The following is a 12,542-nucleotide window of genomic DNA, read 5'->3' as shown; positions in this document are numbered from 1 at the left end:
CTAATTCAAATGTGTCCTAGTCCCTCCTTTATCAGCATTCCATATTGCTGCTCTGTTTACAGAAGTAGATAATTAATATTGTGACAGCAATTTCTATGCAAATGGGAAAAACATTTATTTCATCATGTCTTATAATCAGGCTGAGATGTGTGATAACAACTCCCTGTCTTCCCACTCTGAAGAGCTTGTCTTAAATTTAAAAAAAAAATGTAATTACTCCTTTAAAGATTTTGATCAAATGAAATACATTGTTGATTTTGAAAGATCCAAAATGGATGAGAATTATTGTATGACTTCCAAAAATATCTGGCCAACTCTTTTTGGTGGGTTTGTGCCACGCCTTTATCTTAGCACAAAGCCTCTGGGAAGTTTATCTTGTAAACAGGTTAACCATTGTTGTTTTTTTTTTCTAGTGGATCTCCCTCTTGTTATTGATAGCTAGATGATTACCTGTCTACTATGTTGCCTTCTGCACTACGGCCACCAACTTTTTTTTTCCCCACCTATACTCTTTTACCAGGTCTTTTTGTCTTTTAGGTTTTTCTCCTCTGATACGTCTTTTTTTACTATTTTTTCTCTCTCTCTCTCTTTTTTTTTTTTTTTTTTGCTGTTTTCCTGGGGGTGCATAAGGAAAAGGAATATAATATAAAAAAAAAACTATTATTATCTAAATCGATAGCATACCCTCAGCTGGAGTAATGTGTTCATATCTTTTACAAAGGCAGAAGTAGAGGAAGGGGTGAGAGTTGGGAGACAAAGATTATTAGAGGAATAGAAAGATTTCTGGATGAATGAAATATTAGGGTGGAGAACAATAAGATGGGACATGAGAAAGGTATCATAAATAATCAGTAATCTAGAGCTTTGGTGGGTAAGGCCCACTTCTCCAGATTATTGGAATAGGGAAAAATAGAATCCAGGGTTTATACAGAAGGGAAGGAAGCAAAGGGAGGGAAAAAAAAGAGGAGCTGGTACTCAGCCGGCTCCTCCCCCTGACCAGACCTCCAGCCAGTCTTGCATCTGGGGCTGCTGAGGTGCTGGTACTTAGTACCAGCAAGTTCTGGCATAAAAAAAGCATGTCTGTTGCTAGTAAGACCAGTTAATGAACTAAATTAACTTGAATGTTTCCCTTTCCTGCAAATATCAAAGGTGGGGAAATTCCCTTGTAATGAATAAGAAAGTTGAGATTCCTGCTAAGGCGGAGGTTAAAGGTATCAAATTTGCAAATTAAATCCAATTCAGATGTTTCCCTGTGTAATCTTGTAGTAAAATTCTTTTGTAGAAGAATGGCTACTTTTAAATCCATTATTGAATGTCCAGGGAAGTTAAAGTGTTCCACTACAGGTTTGCATGTGTTCCCATTCTTGATGTTGGATGTATGTCCATTCATCCTTTGGTCTAGTTTGTCCAGTGTACATGGCTGAGGGGCATTGCTGGCATATGATTGCATATATCACATGAGTAGATGTCCAGGCATATCAGTTCTGAATGGCGTGGCATATGTGGTTAAGTCCTCTTATGGTGTCACTTGTATAGCTATCTGGACAGATTTGGCAACAGGTTTTGTTGCAGGGATAGGGATAGGTTGTCTAAATCTTTGTCTCATCTTTCGCTGAAGCATTTGGTACTGTAAGAAACAGAATACTAGACTTCACAAAAATCTGTTGGTTAGTCTGATTCATTAAAGAAATTTCCGTGTTCATATACTAAACTGGACATCCTTCCTTCCTTCCTTCGTTCATGTAAAAATGGATATAACAGCATTTTCTTCTCATGTTGTGATACTTATCATCTCAGATGAAATCCTAACTCCACTGAAGTCAAAGAGAGCTTTGTCATTAACTTGTATGGGGCCAGGATTACAGCCTTTAGATGAAAGATTGTTTGGGGAGAATGTTTTATGAAATTGTCACTGAACATTAATGTTTAAGTGATGAACTATCATTAATATGTAAATGGTTAAAAGTACCAGAAATTGAGAGGCTATAGCCACCTCCTGGTGGAGATAGTTCCATAAATGGGGAATATTTTTGAAAGTATAAATACTGTCATTATAGAAACTAAGTGCCTTTCATTTCCCTATTTAATGTATTCAGCAGAAATAGCCCTTTTCAGATCTTTATCATATCGTGTGTATCTTAAATACCAAAATATTGACATATATTTAGATTAAATTTTGTCAATTTTAAAGTAATTAACCTCAAAGACCCTCTGAAGCAAACATCCCTAATTATTAATCAAGAATAAAATAGGTTAGTGAAATAAACATACCAGAACAGAAATTAGGATTAGATGCAGTGTTTTGGCCATAAGCACTCTGTGTGCTAAGGAAGGAAGAGCAAGTCTATGTACTGCTAATTTTCTTCTACTGCCAGAAGAAACACTGACAGTTATGCTTCATCTGTGATCTTTCATTTCTTGAGCTAACTTTAGTTAACTCCCTTTTAATTTCCAGCTCATGCATTGAAAGATGCTCTTCAGCTAACATAGCTAAAATAAAATATGTGTTGCCCTTAACCAAACTTGAGAAACAAACATCCCCAGTCCAACTTATGCCTTGCTCTAACAGACAAGAATACTACAGTTCCACTGTGCTCAGGGAGAAATTAATCCATAAAGAAACAACAGACTGAAAACAATGTCCCTTGCTTACCTTGAAGCATTTCTTTGATATAGATCTCTCAGCAAATACGCAAACAATACAAGGGCTGGAGGCATGACAATGAAGAGTTATGGCATGGTTACTAGATCCACCAACTGCCTGGTGTCCATCACTAGCTACTACCAAGAGGCAAGTAGCATTCCCTATTACAATACAGCATATGCTGCAGAAGCATTGATAGAGTGGGTCCTTGTTTGGCTTTTCTTTTCCCATTCTCACGTTCAGGACTTTCATCATGTATTTTTGTCTTGCCATGTTTTGGTTTTGGTTTGGCTACTGTTGGAACCTCCTACCACATCTTGGGCAGCCAGTGTCGTTCATACACACTTTCAGATCTCTTCTGAAAATGTGTGCATACTCACCCCTGACTTGTTGTGCCCCTGTCTAGTTTTACTAGTATGTTCCAGCCATGTGGAGAAACTGAACATCTCCTCCAGTGAGGAACTATGGCTACGTCTACACTAGCCCCAAACTTCGAAATGGCCACACAAATGGCCATTTCGAAGTTGACTAATGAAGCGCTGAAATACATATTCAGTACTTCATTAGCGTGCGGGCGGTTGCGGCACTTCGAAATTGACGCGCCTCGCCGCCGCGCGGCTCATCCCGACGGGGCTCTTTTTCAAAAGGACCCCGCCTACTTCAAAGTCCCCTTATTTGTATGGGCAGATGGGAATAAGGCCATTTGCATGGCCATTTCGAAGTTTGGGGTTAGCGTAGACACGGCCTATATGGGCAAGGCTCTTTCTGAGCTTTAATTTCACTTCACTGGTTCCTTTCTCCAGTGTTTTGAGTTACTGGGTGGCAGCCATGGTCTGAACATTACCTGGAAACACACAGTTCTATATTCTCAGTCTGAGGCCTTGACTTACCACGTTTTTGCTCCTTTCATTTCCTGTACCCTGTCTCTCCAGCTGAAATTGTAAACTACTTGAGTGGACATTAATCTATTGTAAATTGAAGCCTAATGCTGTCTTCTGCTTACTGGGCCAGAGCCTCAGTGCAGTAGGGGTCTGTTCAGAAAAACTCATACTAGGGAAAAACAGAAGATGGTTTCTCCATCTGATGTGGCTGCCTGCCAGAAGCTTGTTTGGAAGCCCTAAGATTATATCAAGTTTAGCTCCCATTAGGGAACTGAAGTAGCTAAAATCACCAGGGCACAACTGTACTATAAATATGTCACCTTCCATGAACCTGTCTCTGATTTTTTTTCTCAATGCCAGAATGCTCAGATCATATAGAATAGAATTTTCTACAACACTCTGTAAGCCAGTGACTCTACACAGCATGGTAATTCTCACATGTAGGTCATCTATCCAATTCCTCTGGACCACCAGAGTGGTGAAAGGGGCCAGAAGGACAGCCAGACTGTAATCTTTTGATAGGGACCATGGATTTTTCTAGAAAAATCTAATCAACTCTAATATGACATATCAGGTCTTTAGCTTGAGCAAATCCCTTTGTTTAGACTTTTCTGCTTTAGGCCTTGAGATGTGAAAGATTTAGCATATAGACTCTGTGAGTCATGTTGGGAAAGATGATTACAATGTGCCATCACACATCTTAATATGACTTCATGATTCTTCATGTCAGACAGGGAATTCACAGAGTATAACAACTCAGTGCTTTGCAATGAATATTGATAAAGAAGTTTCAGCGCTGAAGAAATCTTAGAAGACTTTAGTTTTGTTTTACTCATAAAACTAACCAATCCAGTTTATTTGCAAAAATCTTTAGGAGAGGAAGAATAGTAATAGCTACTAAATAGAATGAAAGATAAGAAATAAAATCTAATTATAAAGCTTCTTCCAAATGAGAATATCATAAAACTTCACAGACATTTATCAATGATGCTTTACCCAAAAGAAGTTGCAAACAATAACTTATTTTCAATTAAATGTGGGGTTCATTGATCTCCACTTAGTGCTTTAAAACCCAGTCCCAACTTCCACTGAAGTTAAGAGGAGTCTTTTCCAGTTAGGCTGCGTCTACATAACCAAATTATCTCAAAATAGCAGTTATTTCAAAATAACTTTGGCAGTATCTAAATGACACACATGCTATTTTAAAATAAATTCAAAATAGTGGGTACATGATTTCAATTCTGGGACACTTCTTTCGGCTACGTCTACACTAGCCAAAAACTTCCATTTCAAAGTTTACTAATGAAGCGCTGAAATACATATTCAGAGCCTCATTAGCATGCGGGCGGCCGCGGCACTTCAAAATTGACACGGCTCACCACCGCGCGGCTTGTCCAAATGGGGCTCCTTTTCGAAAGGACCCCGGCTAATTCGAAGTCCCCTTATTCCTATCTGCTGTATCTGCTCATAGGAATAAGGGGACTTTGAAGTAGCCAAGGTCCTTTCGAAAAGGAGCCCTGTCTGGACGAGCCGTGCGCTGGTGAGCCGTGTCAATTTTGAAGTGCCGCTGCCACCCGCATGCTAATGAGGCACTGAATATATATTTCAGCACTTCATTAGTAAACTTCAAAATGGCCATTTGCATGGCAATTTCAAAGTTTTTGGCTAGTGTAGACATGGCCTTCATGTCATGAAAAATAATGCCTATTTCAAAATTGCCTATTAAGACATGGAGTAGTCATCATTATCATCATCATCATCATCAATAACAGTGGGCTGAGCGCCCATTGGTGTCTGATGCCTCTCTCACTATTTCCTTCCATCTTTCCCTATCCAGTGCAGAGTGGCTTAGTTTCTGTAGACTAGCTCTGCACCAATCTGCTACATCATCTATCCATTCTCTGTGGGGTCTGCCTCTCCTATTCAAACCATCCATTATGCTGAATACTATGGTCTTGATTTTTCATTCGTCGTTCATTCTGCAAATATGTCCAATAGTTGTAGCTTCCATTTTACAACTTTCTGCAGCAGGTTTTTTTCGGCTGTGTCTTCCTATATAATTCCTCATTGGTGACCTTCTGCATCCATCCTGTTCTCAGAATCTTTCTATAACAACTCCTTTCGAATGCCAATATTCTTCTTTTCAAATCTTTCATTATCACCCATATCTCACATCGGTACAACATGCTGCTGAATACACGTTTTCAAGACACCCAGCTTCATTTTTAAGCTAATTGCTTTGTTTTACCAGATCTTATCCATCACCTTCAAACTCGCTCTTGCTTTCTCTATTCTAGTTGCTATTTCCTTCTTACAGTCTAGATCATACGTTATGTTGCTCCCCAGATATGTGAACTTCTCTACAATTTCTAGTTAAATACCATCGACACTGATCTTCCTTTCTATTTCCTTATCTCCAAATACCATTGTTTTTGTTTCATCAATGTTCATAATCAGTCCGTACCACTTCCCTTCTTTGTTTAACACCCGCACCATTTCCACTAGCTTCTCCTCATCTTCCTCAATGATAGCTATATCATCTGCGAACCTCAAGTTGTGAATTCTTTTCCCGTGCACAGATATCCCTTCTACCTCTTCCTTGATCTTATCTATCGCTCTCTCCAGATGTGCAATGAAGATACTTGGTGATATTGGATCTCCTTGTCTCGTACCTCTAATTGTTTTAAACCAACTTCCCAACTCCCCAAATGTTCTCACCACTGCCTCCGCATTATCACTGATATCTTTCAATAACCATATCAGTCTGCTATCCACTCTGTATGACTCCAACACCGCCCAAGTCACTTTCTGATCTATACTGTCAAATACCTTTTCATGGAATAGTGCTATTGCAAAATAAGGCATAATGGGCTGCAATGGTACTATTTTGAAATAGCACTCTGGACCCAGAAATCCTATTTTGAAATAGCTGTGTGTTATTTCAAAAGGCCGCTTGTGTGTTATTGTGTTATTTCAAAATAAGATATTTCAAAATAACCATTTTGGAATATTTTATCTTGGAATAGTGCTGGCATGTCGATGTAGCCTTACTTCCAGGGGTGGGCGGGGCAGCATGTATTCCAGTCCAAATCAGATCGTAACTCCTGGACTCTAGAAGGAATTTCAATTATACTAAATCTAAAGGGACATGATAATGAATTGCAAAGAATAAGAATTTCAAAACTGGGCTCAGGACAGGCTCAATGTCCTTGTTTATTTAATTTTTTTTGGTGACTGTTGATAACACTGCAATTGGCACTGATCTATTCACAGAGATGTGTTGGGGCTATCATAGGCTGGTGGGTCTATCTAATTTAATAACCACAATTTCTCTATGATAAATTTGCTTTTTATTAAATTCTTACAGGGTGCCTTGTGATATGCTCCGTTTAGCACTACATCACACAATTTCAGCTAATTGGACTTCATTTCTGACATAAGAAGACCGTTCTATTATGAATCATTACTCCAACCATTTTCCTATTTAAAACATCTAAGCTCCTCCACTTCTATTTATTTGAAAACCGAGTCATTCAAAATAGAGACTGCGTGGTTATTGTTCTTGAAGAAGCATTAAAGTAAATGCAGTTATTGCCATCGATATATGCACTTAATACCAGCTCAGTTATCCAGAATTAGTGCAGGTATATTACAAACAAGAAAGAAATAGCTGTCATCTTCCTTACTGATGACTGATAAGCAAACAGGGCCTGATCAAATCATTACTTCTTCTAAAGCTATAGAATTTTATAGATAAAGTATCCTCAGCTGTGGCCAGAATGACCTTAACACATCTGAGGAAAAAGTTGAGATTATCCTGTAATTAGTACAATGAAAAAAGTACATAATGAGGTACGCAGCCTTTACCAACTAACAGGAGTCACAGAAAGGCACAAAAATCATTGTGATGCAATGTTTTGTTAGCCTCATCACTGAAACCACATTGAAACTCTGCATGCAGTGGCTACCCAAGTATTATGTGTTATGAATCAGCAATGTTTTGCTAAAATATTAAGTCCGCCACAATTCAGAACCACCTGGCACCTAAATGAGAGTGACACCAAGCTTAACTGTCTGCAGTCCACTGCAGCAAGTGGCAGAGTCTGAAGCTTCTTTAGATTAGATTGGACAGAACATTTTTTTCCCTTCCAAACCCTTAGGAAGTATTCATCTCTTCCTGCTTAAAGATTAAAAGGTGACTTAAATGCTATGTTACACTGCTATGTACGCAGACAGGGAGAAAATGAGATTTAAGAGACAGCTTGGTGACAAAAGTTATGGTACTGGTAGTATTGTCTCCTTTAGAAGTAACTTCCTACATCCAAATGCATTTTATCACAGCAGGAGGAAGTTGGCTTTCTGGAAAAAATATTGGATTGTAGCACCTTGGACAAATATTTCCTATGCTTGGAATGTTTTTAAAACACAGTATATTGTATGCTTCATATAATGCAGAAACAAAGGGCAAAGTCTGCATATTGGAGGAACCCATCGCACAATGGCTTTCAAAGCCATCAGAAATATCCTCATGTAAAAACATTACCCTGCTTGCGGAAGTGCTGAGGGGATTTAATGAACAGTGTTCCAATATAAGTTCTGCAGCACACTTTACACAGAAGAGAGACCTGGGTTGACAGCTCTAGCAACGCTGCATAGATTCAGAACAGTCTTTCTTTATTACTGTGTAATGGGTAAACCCATGACTTAAGTACAAAGCCAGGCTTTAACCCAAGAATAATAACCTGTACCTCATAATGCATGTGACACATTTAAATTAAAGGGGGCCAGCCATGCCGAAAACTTCACTAGTAGAACTTACACATCTAGGTTGCCTCTTAAAATTGACCTAGATATGTATTAACTAAAGCTGTCACTGTCTGATAGCTATTTGGCTGCCTGAAGCATGTGAGATGAGGTTCCTTCTTGTCCTTAGTGGATCATTGCCCATCTAACAAAAAATAAACACCTCAGCTGGCACTAAATGGTGCCTTGGTCACAAATGGAAATGAAGGGCATGGACACTCATTCTCTTTTCATATCTACTGCCAATTCCTTCAGAAGAGAGTTGACCTTGAGAAATAAGAGTGCAGCAGTGTGAGGAAGCTATGAAAGCTGCTACCTGTTCTGTGAATAAAGGATTTCGGTCTCCAGGACTGTCAACTAGCTACCTTTCACAAACAATATATTCGCTAAAAGAAGAAACAATAGGTTGAAAAATCCTCAGAGTGCTGAGCTCTGCAGTCTTTTGTTGTTTTCTTTCCTGCTCCCTTGTGTGACAGTAGAAGCCTAAATAAATTGGAGGATTGGGCCAAAAGAAATCTGACGAGGTTCAAGAAGGACAAGTGCAGCGTCCTGCACTTTGGATGGAAGAAGCCCAAACACTGCTACAGTCTGGGAACCAACTGTCTAAGCAGCAGTTCTAGAGAAACGAACCTGGGGATTACAGTGGATGAGAAGCTGCATATGACCAACAATGTGTCCTTTTAGACAAGAAGGCTAAAGGCATACTGGGGTGCATTAGTTCCCCTTTATCTTGCATCCAATTCTGCCCCCGCCCAACCACACACACACTGCTCCCAGTATAAAAAAGATGTGGAGAGAGTCCAGCAGATGGCGATAAAAATGTTTGAGGGTCGGGGGCAGAAATACATGACTCATGAAGAGAAGCTAAGAGATTTGGGTTTATTTAGTTTACAGAAGAGAAGAGTGTGTTGGAAGGGGAGATTTGATAGTAGCCATCAACTAACTGAAAGGGGGTTCCAAAGCATATGAGGAGAGGCTGTTCTCAGATGATAGGGGAGTAGTGGTCTCAAGTTGCAGTGGGGGAGGTCTAGATTGGATAGGAGGGAAAACTGTTTCAGTAAAGGAGTAGTGAAGCTCTGGAGTAGGTTACCTACAAAGGTGGTAGAATATCTTTTCTTGGAGTTCTTTAAGTCCTGGATTGATAAATCTCTGCCTGGGATGATTCAGTGGGGACTGGTCATGCTTTTAGTGGGTAATTAAACTCGATGGCCTCCTGAGGTCTCTTCCAACCTTATAATTCTAAGCCCCTCAATGCCTAATGATAAAGGGTTGATTGCCATGTAACAGCACTAATCACTTCACCTAACAAATTGCTGTCAAGTCTTTCATGCAAGAATGCAGAATGTAAGGTATCAAATTAGAACCTATAACACACTGGTCATTGATATCATAGTAAAATGGATGTATTACCACTACAAGAGGAATTATGGATACTTACTGATATCATGCTTTAAAGTCCATAACTGAACAAGGGGGAAGACGTAGTTATCTCCCTCTCGCTCTTTTAAATTAAATTAGCCAAAGACAATGGGGACTATATTTGCATACTCAGACAAGAGGAAAATAAATTAACAGAAGAACAATATAGACAACATGTTTTCTACACACTGAAAAACAAACGGTGGGGGAGAGAAATTTTATCTCTGGGCTATTCTTTAAAGGATACATTTCAAAGATATGCTGGGCTATAAGAAGAGGAGGAAAGATGTGGGATTTTTCTATTTAGTGCAGAAATCCTTTGTAGGATGTAGGGACAAAATTCTGAATCCTGGTATAACAGCCTAATATTAAACTCCACGGAAAAGCTTTTAAATGAGAAGCGGTTAGAAAATATTAACTTGCTTGAGTGTTTTTGGGAGTGTGGTATCTTTTTTGTCTTATTTGTAACCCTATTATCTTTGCTTAGTATCACTTTATTCTTTATAAATAAACTTATTGCTAATTGTATTATAAATTCTTCTCAGTGTTATAATACTTACATGTGATTCCTCTGTTGATTTTAACAGGCTGGAGTGCAAAGTTTCTATGTAAAAAAGCAGACTGGGTAGTTTCTGAGAGCGTCCAATGATATGGGCTGGATACTGCAGAGGAATGATCTGGAGAATTTGGGGGTTAGGAGATACCAACTGTAACCTGCAAGGCAAAATGAAAACTGATGAATTTTGGAAGAGATTGGTTGGCTAACAGATTGATGTGACAGGAAGCTGCCACCTAATTTGGCTCTAGCAAATTATCATTTGCTCAGTCAAAGAGGTCACAAGGTCATCAATAGTGTGACATATTAGCCGCGTCTACACGAGCCGGCTACTTTGAAGTAGCCTTGCCAACTTTGAAATAGCGCCCGCCACGTCTACACGTGGCGAGCGCTATTTCAAAGTGGAAATCAACGTAAGGCGGCAAGACGTCGAAGTCGCTATCCCCAACAGGAGATGGGAATAGCGCCCTACGTCGACGTTGAACGTCGAAGTAGGGCACGTGTAGACAATCCGTGTCCTGCAACATCGAAATAGCGGGGTCCGCCATGGCAGCCATCGGCTGAGGGGTTGAGAGACGCTGTCTCCAGCCCCTGCGGGGCTCTATGGTCACTGTGTGCAGCAGCCCTTAGCCCAGGGCTTCTGGCTGCTGCTGCTGCAGCTGGGGATCCATGCTGCATGCACAGGGTCTGCAACCAGTTGTCGGCTCTGTGGATCTTATGCTGTTCAGTGCAACTGTGCCTGGGAGGGGCCCTTTAAGGCAGCGGCTTGCTGTTGCCCGGGAAGTGCTAGTCCGCCCTGTGACCCTGTCTGCAGCTGTTCCTGGCACCCTTATTTCGATGTGGGCCGCTTTGGCACGTAGACGCTGTCCTATGGCGCCTACTTCGATGTAGTGCTGCCCATCGTCGACATTGAACGTCGACAGCACCAGGCCTGGAGGACGTGTAGATGCTATTCATCGAAATAGCGTATTTCGATTTCGCTACATCATAATACATAACACATAATCTATTTCGATGTAGCATCCCCGTGTAGATGTAGCTATTGTGGCTTAAACTCATGTTTTTGATTCAGCAATGGTGATAGCATCAACAGCACCCTCAGGTATGCTTTCTGTTCATGCTAGCTGTCTGTGGCTTCTTGCCAGAGATTTATACAGCCATAGTGTTGCATTGCAAGGTCTCTGTACAGGCCTGTATAGTCCTTCCTAAATTAACTATGTGCTTTTCCAAGACGTAAAGTAGTTTGCTTTCAATGTATCATTACACTGTGGTGGCCACCGCCATTCACACTTTTCCAAACAGCAAGAAATGCTATTGAATGATCCCATTGATATTATGCTCCATGGAGCAGTTGGAGAAAAAGCCATGGTATAAAATTGTCAAAATATTGAAAGTTCTGGACAACAATAAGGACAGAGCAAACCTAGAAAGGTTTTAACCAGAAGATGTGGTTAGTATGGGAGGGAATGAGGCAATAAAACAAAAGGATGGGCACTTTATAGGCTGAATTATAAGGACTGTAATTCACACATTTACTGTGAACAGAGATAAGACACTGCAGGCCAGCAAACCAGTGTATCACTCCAGAATAGGGTACAGGCTGTCATACAAGCCACATTGGAGTGTCTGCAACTATTGTGCACCATAAAGATGTGTGGTGAATGTAAACTCTGAAGGAATGCAGAGAGGAAAATGAAGCCGGAGTAACTGAATCCATGTATTACCACAGATCCAATGACTGGGAACTTCTGTACAGAGGTGAAGATTGCAACAGTGCATCTCCATGGCCTGCCATAGCTGGGAAGCTGGATTCTGTCACCTTCAGCACAGCTTGGGTTACAACATGACCCTATGAATTCTTAGTTCATGAAGGGGCAAAGTGAGTATATATGAATAAAGCATCAATGATTGGTGCATTAATAAAATCATAAAAAAACAGCGATGGAAGAGACTTCAAGGTGTCACATAGTGCATCCTCCCACACTGAGGGACCAAGTTTATCTAGATTTATCCCTGATAGATATTTGCCTAACTTGTTCATAAAAAACCCCTATGATGAGGATTCCATAACCTCCCTTGTAGCCTGTGCCTGTCCTTATACTTAGAAAGTTTTTCCTCATATCTAATCTAATCTCACTTGCTGCATATTAAGCCCATAACATTCTAGTGCACTTGAGCCGCGTCTACACGAGCCAGCTACTTCGAAGTAGCCATGCCAACTTCAAAATAGTGCCCGCCA

The sequence above is a fragment of the Carettochelys insculpta genome, chromosome 6 (genome assembly GCF_033958435.1).
Source record: "Carettochelys insculpta isolate YL-2023 chromosome 6, ASM3395843v1, whole genome shotgun sequence".
NCBI lineage: Eukaryota > Metazoa > Chordata > Testudines > Carettochelyidae > Carettochelys > Carettochelys insculpta.
Note: the sequence above shows the minus strand (reverse complement) of the source record.